This window comes from Mandrillus leucophaeus, unplaced genomic scaffold, assembly GCF_000951045.1.
Source record: "Mandrillus leucophaeus isolate KB7577 unplaced genomic scaffold, Mleu.le_1.0 Scaffold138, whole genome shotgun sequence".
NCBI lineage: Eukaryota > Metazoa > Chordata > Mammalia > Primates > Cercopithecidae > Mandrillus > Mandrillus leucophaeus.
Genome location: NW_012101343.1, coordinates 1580014 through 1594753, shown reverse-complemented (window position 1 = coordinate 1594753; position 14740 = coordinate 1580014). Strand labels below are relative to the sequence as shown.

The 14740-nt window shown below is 34.6% G+C and overlaps 1 protein-coding gene across 2 annotated transcripts in view; it reads right to left on the bottom strand.

The window, feature by feature from the left end:
• Positions 1-14740, bottom strand: part of LRRC4C (leucine rich repeat containing 4C) — a 1423056-nt gene that overhangs the window by 512705 nt on the left and 895611 nt on the right. The window lies entirely within an intron of this gene.

The following is a 14740-nucleotide window of genomic DNA, read 5'->3' as shown; positions in this document are numbered from 1 at the left end:
TAAAGAAAGAGAGTATCGTATTTTATTTTGTTCAGATCTTCACCAATAGCTGGTCTTCATTTCAGAAAGTTACATGACTAGATGGCCACTTCACTCATTTTTAGGTCCCCATTACCATGGACTTCATTTGCAGTTGTCTCATTCACATCTAGGTGAAGACATCTGAGTACTCTATTATGTTTTCTACCGCAGAGGAGTTTATCTAGTTACATAACAATATGCAGTTTTAGAAATCGCTTTCCTTTTATTTCTCCTTTTATTACACTTAGATAGCTATATTTATTTCTAATTATTACTGTATGCATGAGGTAAATAGCATGCATTTTATTTTAAGGTAGCAAAGAAGGAAGGTTTACAAAACACTTGTTGTATAAAGGAGGTTTAGGTCTCAAGAATTCCATATCCCTAAAGTCCTCATTGTTTCCTAGTTGTCCTAAGATCTGAAACTTTTTCAAATTTACTCTATTTTCCTAGTCAAAGAACTTACCATCAAATCAACATTGCTTCTAGCTGTAGAGTAAATTATTGCCTAGGTTGAATTAAATGGATTTGGGCACATTTCTGAGCCTAGTTCCTTACTTCAAATTCCAATTCTTATAATTGCATTCTTTCTTACTATCCCAAGTCTCTTCCCATGGGTCCAGCTTTGTTTCTGCCATTCCTATGCTCACCTCTCTCCTCATCAGATTTCCAGTACCATAGAGAAATAATTCCTTAAATTATGCAATCTATTTTTCTGAAAATATTTTGATATTTCTGAATTTGGTATTCTTTATTATTGGACAGACTGAATGTATAATCATACATGCCTAGGACAAAATGGAATACAGCTTTTGTAGATGTGTCAACATCTTTAATCATTTTAGCATCTCCTTTTCACAGTTATAAGTGACCAAATTTGAAAGATAAATGTTAGTGTTGACCTACCTGGTTGACTAAGTGAAGAGTGTAACTTACTGAGGAAGCAAGAGACTTTTTGAAATGAGGACTCTGACTATATATTTGATATCTGAGTGCTGAAAGCTTCCAAATTTCCACCTCTCCCTTTTTCCTTCTTGCCCTACATCTGAAAAAGTAAGTAACAAAGCCTGTGAATTCCCTTCTCTGGCACCATCAGGAAGTTTGAACCATGTGAATTAGGTTGGATAGTGTCCTATTCAAAATTCATATCTATTTAGAACCTCAGAATGTGACCTTATTTGGAAATAGTGACTCTGAAGATGTAATCAGCTAAATTAAAATGAGGTCATATAAGATTAGGGTGGGCTTTTAATCCAATATGACTGATGTCTTTCTAAGTAGAGAAGAGGACACACAAGAGCACTCAGGGAAGACAGCCATATGATGATGGAGGCAGAGATTGGAGTGATGAAGGTACTACCCAAGAAATGACCAAGATTGCTGGCAACCACCAGCAGAAACTAGGAGAAAGGCTTGGGATGTAATTTTCTCTCGGAGTCTCTATAATGAACCAATGGCACTGACACTGTGACTGCAGACTTCTAGACTCCAGATTTATGAAATAAAATGTTTCTGTTTTAAGTCACCTGGTTTATGGTAATTTTTACAGCACCCCCCAAAAACTAATACACTATGCAATCGTGCAATACTTTGATGGTGCAAGGGAAAGCTTACCCTAGCCCCATTACCTAACACAATAAAGTCTGAAGCCAGAGACATCTTCTTTGTTCTCTCAAGCCATTTTTGGAGCTGCTCACGAGCCTGCCATGCTATCCCTAGAAAGCCTCACTACGTGAGCAATAATTTTTATTATTTCCTCCTAGTGCAGGTATGACTTCATCAGCCTTGAAATCTGAATCAATTTTGGGTTGTAAGTCCATCTCACTTCCACAGGGAAAAACTACACTTCTGGTCTTTCAAGTCAGGATGTGCCACTGAACGGCTGCATAAATTTAGAAAAGCAGGTGGCATTTTGGGATGTCTATTTGCACATCTATAAATGGGTCAACTGGATCATAATTAGGGTCATAAATATAGAGATTGAATGTCATCAGTCCCCACTCCAAGGTCCAGGGTCAATATCTTTATTAGATCACTGCACTCTTTCCAATTAAGACTTAAGCGAAATAAACTAGGCACAGAAAGACAAACATCTCATGTTCTTACTTATTTGTGGGATCTAAAATTCAAAACAATTGAACTCATGAACTCAGAGAGTAGAAGCATGGTTACTAGAAGCAGGTGTTGGGGAGAGGTGGAGATGGTTAATGGGTACAACAAAAATATAAAGAATGAATCAGACCTACTATTTTACAGTACAATAGGGTGATTATAGTCAATAATAACTTTATTGTATATTTTTAAATAACTTAATGCAATTGGATTATTTGTAAATCAGAGGATAAATGCTTGAGGGGATGGCTATCCCATTCTTCATGATGTTATTGATGAAGAATGTTCATGCTTATTTCACATTGCCTGTACCAAAACATTCATGCACCCTATAAATATATACACCTATTATATATCCACAAAAACTAAAAAAAATTAAAGAGGACTGAATGGATACTCATTTTCCTTGTCAATTGACTGCTCTAGGAACCTACCCTCAGTAGCTTTTCTATCCCTAGAACATTAGGAAATGTATGAATGCACATCACTAGCGGTGTTTCACTCAACCTCTGGCTATTTTCTTCTAATTTAATAGATTTTTCCCTAAATCCTGTAGATCAATTTTTTCCTTCTCCTAATGCAGCTTCCTTAGTGTTTATGACCCATTGTCCAAGTTAGTCCCTCTTGGTATGTTTTTGTTTTTGTTCCCTCCAAGCTGCTAAACAGAAATGTACATTTCTCAGGATAGGAAATTTCAACATCCCATGATAATTCAGTAACTCTTTATTTAACTTGGCTTCTTCCACACATTTTCTCGGTGTTGCAGGGTGAAGTACTGGAGAATGCACAGGGACTGTCAAGCTATGTTATTCAATTCTTTAGACAGTGCGCTTTGTTGGTGGTTATTATTCATTGCAGGTGTTTTACATTTTATTCAAAACCGTACTGTTGAGTGTGTTAGCCAACAAATGCAAAAGTTTGTTACATATGTAGCATCTTCAGATGTGAAAAATTGAAGTTTAAAAGAAAAAACTACCTAGAAAAAAAAAAAAAAGAATGAGCCAAGCTGAGAGCTGAACTGATTCTGTTTAGCAGTGTGGTCTTCCTGGTTGAGCTGCAGAAAAAGTCTTCTAACCCCTGCAATCTGCTTCTGCATTAGAAGATAATGAGAAGTGTTTTTCTATGTGACCTCTCCTATGCTTTCCATCCCATTATATGTTTAAGTAAAAATATGAAATTGACTAGCTATAAGAGACTAGAATAAATAAAAAATCAGAATCTGGTGTATGAACAAAAACAAGAGAACAAGGAGTCTTGCGCTCTCTTATGCTTTCTTTCTGCTCAACAGCCTTAAACAAATCACTAAACCTCCCTGAGGCATAAATTTCTCTTCTGCAACTGGAAGGAGGTAGACCAGAAAGCATTTGAAGACCCCAGATAGCTCCCTGAATTTCTTTGATTCAGTTGGTATTATATTGGGATCATTGAGAAAGAATATGTAATAAAAATAAACCTTTCATTCAAAACTGACCTTTATTGTGGAATATGAAATAATATGTTAGAGCTACAAATAAAATGATGAAGTGTGAATAATTTTTGTTGCTTACTCTAGACTAAAAGGAATTCAGTATCACAGCAGTCCCATTCAAGCTGCTACTTATGTGTGAGGTTAAAAATGTGTATTTAAAAGACAATGATATTGCCATTTTCTATTATGCACTGATCATTTAGCAAACACCTTTGCAGTCACTAATGTTTGCATGTAAGAATCCTAACGCTGAGTAACTTTTTTCATTAGTAGGGAAAGTACAATAATATCTGCGACTTTGCACTGTAAACGTATGAGGATATGGAGCAATAATATTTATCCTCAATTCACAGCTGTCTTTAAGAGAATCCAGTGTCTAGAAGGAAACTTCTTTCACTTCCTGTGCTCTACAGGCCTCCAGGCTTGTTTTTTTTCTGATGAGGGGAGTAAGGGCTGGAGAGTGCATATACCACCAAATTTAATCAAGTAAACTGAGGCTATAATTCTCACATCTTTCTTTTTTATCTCTTCTTTCAGCTATCCTTTTCATCTCTCTATTATAAATCAAAACATCGTCTTAGACAGTCTGCTGTTTTCCTTGTTTTCTTCATCTGTATAGGAAATCAGTGCACCAAGAGTGAGCTTCTTAATACACACATCTGATCATTTATTCTATTTAAATCCCTTTAATGGTTCTTTTTTTTTTTTCCTGAAAATATTGGGAACATTTTTAGAACCTAAAGTCTACTTGTTTCTGGCCCTTGTCTACATCTCTAACTTAACTTTACCATTCACCAGTTCCCTTCTACCAGCAATACCAACTATTTCTGGTTGCCTAGACACACCACACACCTTTATACTCCATGAATTGGCATCTGCTGTTTATTCAGTATTCACCTAAAATCTTTCTTCCCATTGCTCACCCTTCATCAGTTAAAACCCTATACTGTTATAAAAATCTGTTTAGAATCATAAAGGCAAGTTGCTTTTTTTGCCTAACTATGTCTGTATCATGAGATGCTTTTAGCAATGTTTGTTTCACAGGTGAGGCAATGATGACTTTATCTGTTTACATGTTAGATACTAAATTTCAAGATGCAGGAGGGATGGAACCTTGTCTAACTCTTTTTTACTATCCTCAGCCCTTTGCTCAGTGTCTAGTACATAGTATGTGTTCAATTAAAGTAATTGACTGGATATAAAATAAGTATAACATTTATTTGGTACTTAATATCTGCCAGGTATTGTTGTTTTATCTCAGAGATTCTGATGTATTAACTCACTTAACCAATATAACAACTTTGTGATATAGGTACTCCATTTACTTCTATTATTCTGATAATGATCCAGAAAAACAGAGAAGTTAAAGACTTTGCCCCAGGCCACACAACTGGAATGGAGAGCTGGGATTTGAATCCAGGCAGTCTCATTCAAGAATCTAAGCTCTTAGAGACCATGAGACTAAGGATGTGTAGATGACTTTATCCAAGTCCATTCCAGTTTTTAATGACAAAGTAACTGAAACCAATCTCTCAGGATTTCCAAACCAGTGGTCTTTCTACTTTGCCATAATCGAAATGTCAACATCTTTGTCACACATTAAACAAATTTCTTATGATTTCAAGCATTTTTATATGCATACTTTGGATTGTATTTTTATATTTTTCAAATCCAAATTTATACTGTAAAATCACCTAATATTGAAAAGCTTTACCTGACAATGGCTGTATGTAAGCAAATAAAACAAAATTAATAATTTTAATGACAGTGGATGTGAACTTAAAGCATAGGAATGAATTTTCATACCAAGGATTCTACAGGGAATCACAAGATCTGACATAAAACCAGTTCCCATGAATCTAGGCTTTTGTCTTCTGCCTCAAAATACCCTGCATATCTAGAACAATTCAATTTGTCCCTTGGCTGTGAAAGAAAACTGACTGAGAAAGATGAGTGTGAGAGTCAGGCCACATTCTACCTTTGTGTTTCTGGGAAGTTTCTGAGCTTAGAGGAGATGTTTTATTCTACCCAGTGTAATGCACATTTCAGTTTCTAAAACCATACTTTAGAAGACAATCTTAATGAATTAACTTAATATTATATTGTTTAAACTTTTTGCTAAAGAAGGAAGCAGTACAGAGTGGAAAAGAGCATTGAGTTTGAGCCTCAGCTCCACTGTTTTCTAAATATGAGACTTTGAATATTTTCCTATTTGTAAAATGGGATAAACATACTCTCTATATCATAGAACACTTGGAATGAGGTTAACGTAGTATATAGCTGGTAAAATCTTAACAGTGTCTATTTTTAGCAATTATTTTAATAATCAGGTAACAATAATAATAAATTTTCTTTGGGAAGATCTACCCATTAAACTAACATTAAAATGTATCTACACATACATGATTTATTATTATTTTTATTCAAATTTAAAAAATAGTGGGAAGATTTTAAGTTCACTGGAAAGACGTTTACTTATACATTTATTTTGTGGCATCATATGACTACAGGAGTTCTATGTTGTATATTAGAATTTACCAAGATTTGCCAGGGTCTTGTTAGCTAGCTAACAAGAGTCAAATCTCTGTTTTTTTCATTTGTAAAATGAGTTGGAAAAAATGATCACTAAGTCATTTTCAGCTGAAAGAATATATTGATATGTTCATCTTTAAGCTGCATTATTTATTTAACCTCAAAAAACTTTAAAAAAAATACTGAAATTTCATTAAAAAGAGTTATAGGAGAAAACAGTTTAGGAAATATTGAGGTATATAATTATCTGCTGCTATTTTAAGTTCTAAAGATTGTCTTGATGCCATTCTAGCAACAGGGGAATCTCTTTGACCTAATTTTATTTGCTTACTTATCCAGATATGAAAATATTTTTTTGGTTCATACTCATTTTCTTGACAGCAATTTAGATTACAGTATAAGTTTGGAAGGCCTAAAGTAACTAGTAGGATCTAGAAAGTAATATTACATTAGAGTTCACAAGCTTTATTCACAGTAATTCCAAGCATAAAGGATTTATTTCTGACTAGCAAAATTAATTTCTTCTGCTAATTGAATGCTATATATGCACAAAACTTACTAAGGTGCCAACTTGTTCCAACAGTGTCCTGGCTGCTGGATGACACGCTGAGCATGAATAACATACAAATGTTATCTCTTGACAGTAGCTCACTTCTTCCCTGGAAATACTGCACAGGGAAAACATGAGAATGCATTTCCTTAAGAGATTCTGTTTTCCAACAATAGCTTTGGAATTTGGTCCTTATCTCAACAGAATGAGTTAAAATAATTTATTATAAACCCTCTACATTATAAAAACTCACAAATTAAAACAATGCTTCAAAATAGTAAATAATTTCATGAAAGCAAAAATTCATTTTTGTTTTCAAAAATCTGCCTGTGTGTGCATGTGTGTGTATAGAGAACTTCTGGTAGACAAGACATTTTGTTTTTCTGCATTTCAGTATGTCAAAAGCCACTTGCATATTCAAATGTAAGCTCATTCATTGAAAAATAGAGAGTACCTGGGAAAGAGTTGGCCTATTCTGTTTGGTCAGTGTGTTCCACCCTGGAGCAAAAAGTTAGAAGCACATTCTATGATCATGGACATTTCAATATCCTATCCTGCAATCATTATAAGATATGTTTTTTTGACCTTAGATTAATTTAGTGATGTAGAAAATTATAAAACTTCGTTAAGAAGTTGCTTCCATGCATATGCTTAAAATAGTCTTTAGTTCATTTTGCCCCCATTACTATTTCCACCTGAATTAAAAATCAGATGAGGAATAAGGTGATTTTCTGTAGCAGCCTGTGGTCAAAGGAAAATTCCCAGATGTGGCAATGACCACTATTCTCAGAATCCTGTCCCAGTAAATTACTCTAGTAATGTTAGAATTCATTGATAGATACCAAGTCAATCTTAATGTGTCCCAAATGGTTTTTCATTTGAAAGTTTCTGAGTCTCCTGCATGGCTCTCTGAAGATGAGCCAACCTGATTCACAAAAACCAAGCTCTTCCAAAAAGTGAGGCTGATTGCTTTTGTCAGTCCGAAAGATGCACAACTAGTGGCACATACACTTGGCTGGTAGTCTTATAACAAGTTATGTAAGTCTTTGGAATCTTGTAGGGTATAGTACAACCTGTGTTACTTTACAATTATAGCATAATAGAAAAAAACACTGAATTGAAGATGTAAGATCTAATTGGGCCTTAGTATCAGTAAACCATAAGTCTGGATAAATGACTACCACATTTGAATTTAGATTTTAACTTCAAGTCTAGTGTTTTCCTATTTTAAAATAAGACCTTTAAGGTCATTTATTACTAGCAAAATCAACAAGTTTCTGAGGCCATAGTAAACTCAAAGGAATAAACAGTAATGATTATAGTAAGTGTAATAGAAATAATGTTTAATCAGCATTCATCAGAGTTCAAATATTACAATAAGAAACTAAGATCATATAGTATTCAGAATAATACTATAGTATTAATATTATTGCCTTCTTTTGCAGATATGACAAAGAAACATTTTAAGTAAGGTACTCAAGGTCACATGGCTAATAATTGCCATAGCTAAGATTTTAACCAACATATGTTGATCTATACAGTCCATGTTCTTAATCACTATGTTATACTCAATTCTAATTAAAGTAACTATTGTGAAACTTTGCTATAATATTGTATTAGTCTGCTCTCATGCTGCTGTAAGAAGTACCCAAGACTGGGTAATTTACAAAGAAACAGATGTTTAATGAACTCACAGTTCCACATGGCTAGGGAGGCCTCGCTATCATGACGGAAGGCGAAAGAGGAGCAAAGGCACGTTTTACATGTAGACAGGCAAGAGAGTGTGTGCAGGGGAACTCCCCTTTTAAAACCATTGACTCTCGTGAGACTTATTCACTATCAGGAGAACAGCATGGGGAAAACCTGCTCCCATGATTCACTTATCTCCCAAAGGGTCTCTCCTAGGACACATGGGGATCATGGTAGTGACAATTCAAGATGAAATTTGGGTGGGGACACAGCCTAACCATATCAAGTATATTCTTTCAAAGTATTCTATAACATTTTGAGCCACTGAATACCATCAAACCTACTCTTATAAAATTTCTTATTTTTTCCCAAATGTCCTTGTCCATTATATTCCAGAAAGGTAAAGTCACTGAGCAAAAAATTTTTTCTTCTTTATTTACCTTCAAAAATTATCAAAAATAGGATTGCTGTCATCACTTCCACTATAACAAACCTTTCCCAAACTCCTCTTCTTTCTTATGCAGATTACTTCAATATTCTGCTGGATGATCTTTCTTAGGAGACCTTCTTCCTCTTCCTCTCACCAAATCTAATCTCAAAAAAAGCAGCCAACATGATACTATTAAATGATAGGTTGAATTGTGTCTGTCCTCTGCTCAAAATTTCCCAATGCCTTTATTTTTCACTCAGAATAAAAGTGATAAGTCCTTGTCAATAGAGTACAAGGCCCAACATGGTCTCCTCACCTCTCTACCCTTTCCTACCCCCATATTTTCTCTGAACTCATCTTCTGATGCAACCGTCTTTGCTCATTGTGCTTCAAACACAGTAGTCCCCTTCTCTCCCTCGAAATTGTTCTTTCCTCTGCTGGAATACTCATTTCCCAAACATCTTGATTATTTGTTCCCTTACATTTCTCTTTCTTTACTCAAATACCATTTTCTCAGGGATAATTTTCCTAGCCATACTAGCTAAAATTCAACCCCAAGACCCTTATTGCCCTTTTTCCTGCTTTTTTCAAAAAAGCTCTTATTGGTAGCAAAATGCTATGTGTTTCATTGATTTGTCAAATATATTGCTGTCTCCACTTATTCAAAAGTTCCATGAGAACTTTTTTTGACCAGTATGTTCCTAGTACCTATAAATGTGCTTCACATAGCACAGACTTTCAATAAACATTTACAAATGAATGGATGAACAAATGTCTCCTCTTTTGCCAAGCACTATGCAATCTCCTTATGTTGTTTTCCACTGTCTGCACTAGGCACCCAGCATTGTGTGAGAAGGAAGCTCCAAGACTTGTACATCATTAACGTCTGGGTCCTAAAACCTTTGTTCAGTTCTTGTTGAGCTCCACAAATAGTCCTACTATCCATTATCCAGATCTATATACATCAATTCTCTTGGTTTCTACTTTAGTTATTTGCAGAAGTGATTTTGTTCAAATGACTGCAATTTTGGATCACTTTCCATCTAAGTCTCCTCAGATAAATATTCCTTGTACCCTGACCCAGCACAGCGGCTCTCCATCTCAGTGCCACATCAGCATGATGACACATTCCCTCAATTTGCAAATGATAATCCAAATATCTTCTCCTCTTTACGTAACAACAATGATTTTTCCTACTTTCTCTGCTTTCATTTAAGGCTCCTAGCTTTGCTACCACTTAAAGTTCTTATTCTTAATCATTTTTTCCCACTTCCATATAATTCAGGATTCCCTTTTTTAAAAGCTATCAACTATGCTGTTTTTGTTTTTGTTTGTTTGTTTGTTTTTTTCGTTGGTGGTGTGGGTCATGCACTTGGATGGGTCTGCAAATTGATAAGCAAATGTAGACATTTTCATTTAGGGTTACATTTTACACTAAGGGAAATTATTAAGATAACACAACAACATGACTATCCACAAATATTTCCCTTCAAAAGCAAATTGTGTTTCCCATTAGAGAGAGAGAGAGAATAAAAGTCAGTCATCATTAATTAAAAGAGGCAGAGGAAATAGCGAATGTTGAAACATAGATTATGATTTTCAGAGTTGGAAAGTATGGGAATCTACAGTTGAATGTCTTTAGTATGCATTTATCAAGCATTGTACAAATGAGAGTCTGACTTTGGAAGAAAGTGAGCCTTAAGTATGTCTTATTCTTGTAAAATACAATTTTTAAGGGACTTTGTATTTAGGGAATAAAATTCTGACTAAGATGCTCAGAGGAAAAAATACTTCGTGAGCTACATTTGCCTGGACAAGTAGCTGCACTCTGATACTAATGTCTTCTTCCAGATGGCACATAGAGAAGAGTTTGCACCTTTAATGTATATGATTGATTAGAGACAGCCTGTGATTGCATCCCTGAGGATAACAGATAGACAACAGAATACAATTTCTTATCTTCCTCTACTCTTCCATTTGAGCACTTAGATGCTGAGAAACTCAAGCGTGAAGAAATATTTCTCTAAATTTTAACTTCTTTCCAGATTTTAACGTCCATCAAGTGTTACTCCTTCTATAGAAAGGCTCCAGCTCTATTTCATGTCAGATAAACAGCATTGGTGAAAGAGTCACATAATATTGTAATGATGTCCTATGTTGGTTTTTTGGAGCAATTTGGCTCCCCACTGAATTGTAATTTCCTTACATTGGGGTTTCAAGATTATCTAAGTTGATTTGAGCATCAAGTCTGCTAAGGGACATGCCACTTGAAAGGATATAGCTGTCTAGAAAAGGTAAGATTTTAAAATGGAAATAGTTATTTTCTATGAAGGACTAATTTTATTATAACCACATAAAAGGTACTATGTGATATTAAAAAGATCATAGGATATAGAGTCCAATGATCAGAGATTAAAACCTAATTCATCATCTTTTAGAGTATGAGACCCAGGGCAAAACAGCTTAATCTTAGCATTTTTTTTTTCTAATGTGCAATACTCTCTCAGAGGTACTGCTAGTCAATGTGTGTGAATGTGCTTTGTAAATTATCAAGAGTTGAGGTCACATTTAGGCAACACATTTAAGATCTAACACCACGAAGAAAACAACAGGAAATGGACTTGACAATTTCAGAAGTGTTTGCAATGTCAATGTGCTTCTATTGCCACTTTCCAGATTTTTAATAACGAAAATAAATCTAGTTCTTATAAACAGTTGAAAAATCCTTGGAATAATTTGATATGTTTTCATCTAGTCTGATAGAATTGGAGCCTTTAAGTCTTCAATTAGTACATTGATTGATTTTCTTATATAATTATGCTTAATATGAAGGAGAAAGCCATGTATTTTCTCAGTTGTGGATGTAAGATTCTATTTTGATTTTACTCATTAACTAAACCAATGTTTGCCTCTTGGGGTAAAAATATAAACAAACAAACAAAAAAACAAAAATTGAAGTTTCATCTTAAACATTTGACTAATTCACAATATATTACTTATCAAGTTGCCATTAGAACATGTTTGTTATTTTGTATGAAGTGTAGAAGATAAAAATATAAAAATTGGCTCTTATAAGATAGTATAAAATCAGTTTTAAGGCTGTTGATACTAATATTCGATTTGTTGAAATGTTGTTATTGGCAATCAACCACACACCCTATTAAAAATAAATTGTTTTTGGTAGCTATTCCCCTTTCTTGCTAACATTATTTTAAAAGGCTTACTGGGCTATTTTGTAATCATCACAACCATTTGTTTACAGAGCAAGATTCTCATGCCCTTGAAAAATTGTATTATAATTGTCCAATTGGATTTTTTCTACAATGTAGCTTTCTCAAATCTAGGTATATCTCACCCTTACTCTACCTAATTTTAAGTCTTTGTTTCCCAAACTAAAGCATGTTTCTATATGTTGAAGTAAATTTCATAAAGAGAATGCTAATCACACTAGGACATGTGCTTCAGAAAATGCACTTTCTGCTGACAAGAATGGATTCACTCTAAGTCATGCACAGTTACTTAAGTCTCTCACCTGTGTCACCATAGTTTTGATTAAGAACACTGAGTATGGGTACTTGATAGAATGTAGATTTCCCATCCACATGCAAAATGAAATGGTATTGACCTTGCTGATTTATTCTCTGTCATTTCATATCATCCACTGCTCACAGCATTTTAAATGATAGACGTTAATATTATGACATCATTTGCCTTTAAGTCTATTTTATACAAAAATGTATATCTTTCTACATAGACAAAGAATCTATATTTAGAATATACAGGGACATACAGATAGATACAGATACAGAGCATATTTTAAATGTGGTTAATATATTTGATGATAATATTTCAGATACCAAATTATGTTTTCTCTAAAATGTTCTCTCAATACTAAAATCTCTAATATCATAAATAATTAATCTCTAAATCTCTAAGAAATAATCTCTAAAATAAATAAACTCTAATATCATAAATAAAATAATTATTTTGAAGCAAGGCTTTATTATATGCTTTTAACCTCAGTTGTAGACTTTGTGAATTTTCCAATGAGTTCTTATTATGAATGTCCCTATACATGAACAAAACTGAAACCATCTTTGAGAAAAATCTCGAGAACATTATTCAAAACAGGACAAGTACAAGAATCACAGTGGGAAAAAGTATGACAATACACAAAGACCAGATATAGTGTAAAGATGCAGAACTTTAATACAGTCCCTCGCTTTTATTACTTGCTTTCTTCTTCTTCTTCTTCTTTTTTTTTTTTTTGTCAGGCTACCACTACTACCACTTTGGCCACTAGCCAATGAGCATACTATGCAGCACATTTTGAGTTACTTTACACAATAGGAAAAATGCCATATAAAACATGTTCTCTCATTATCACTATTTGGTAATTCATAATACTGAGTCTCAGAAAGGTTAAATAAATTATCTGAGTTTACACAACTCAAAAGTGGTTAAGCTGGGATTCTGACTGCAGAGATGCTGCATAATAACATCTCAGTATCATTCAATTGTCAGCAGATCCTTTAACTCTGAGTCTCACCAAAACACAACCAAGTTTAGTACTTTGGTTGCTTGCTTTCCAAAATTTAAAGTGAATTCTGACTATAATGACCAAGGCATTAGTAATCTTAACGTGCCCAACCCCTCCCCATAGATTTCACTTTGTAAGACAGAGAGAGCTTTAGGATATGAAATGTACTTTATATGTTCATAGCCCTCTCGTGAATATACTCATTGTCTCTGGGGCACAGTTTCTGTGCATCTTAAACAGAGAAATGTAAAAGAAATTTTATTTCTGTGAGTAATTTTTCAGTGTGAAATAATGATATAAAAAAATTAAAGTTAGCCCTTTTAAAAGGAGAGAAAGAAACTTACTGCTTCCTTTAGAGAATAGTGGGAGAGTTTTCTGACTTTCCTAATCCATCTCCTGAATGTCTGATGTGCACTTCCACTGTAGAGAGAAACCCACTTTTGGCTTTCACCCTCAGAAATGAGCTGGAATCTCTTCTGCCTATCTGATGCTCTTTTCTGGACTCTTATCACAGTTAAAAATGGGGATGAAGCTGATTGGGTTTTTTATGTGTGCTGAGTGTTGGCTGATGCCCACAAAAGTTAAATCACACTGGAGATGTGTCTGGCATGGCAAGCACATTCTCTTAAGATGCCAGGGAGATGGAGGATAGGGTGAGGGTGGTGCCCCAGTAATTGCCAGATATGTTTGGGGCCAGAGTCACTTTCAACTGATGAAGATGTCACACTGACAGTCTCAATATGTGACAGCTCAATATTGTAACAGACATATGGCTGCAAAATAGGACAGGCAATTGCTTTAACCTGGGAACTCTGACTCTGTTGCTGTTTCCCCTAATACTTCATCCAATTATTTGTATGTGGGAGGCTTCAGAAAGTTTGTGGACCATTTTTCTTCATTTCTTTTCACTCCATCCTGACACATGATAGGTTGCCTGAGTATTATGTTAAGACTATACTAACATAGCATTGACAAAGTTGAATTAGAAAACAATGTTGCTTGGAATAGCACTCTGGAAATCTTATCTGAGATCTAAAGTAGTTTAATTAGTATATAAGCATTTGGCCGTATTTGTCTTCTATTGTTTACAAATCATGCATGTAAGCCATATTTGTCCCACTATATTTATTTGAGTTTTAGCAGCTCTGTAATGGTCTTAATGGCAGATATTATTACAATTGACAGTACAATTATTATAATTCATAACTAGTACTTAAAACTGTCAATGAAGCATCCTTACCGTATATCATTTCTTTAATGCTATGACATTCACTTGAAGCAGATATTATTAACACCATTTTAGGCCGGGGGCGGTGGCTCAAGCCTGTCATCCCAGCACTTTGGGAGGCCGAGACGGGCGAATCACGAGGTCAGGAGATCGAGACCATCCTGGCTAAC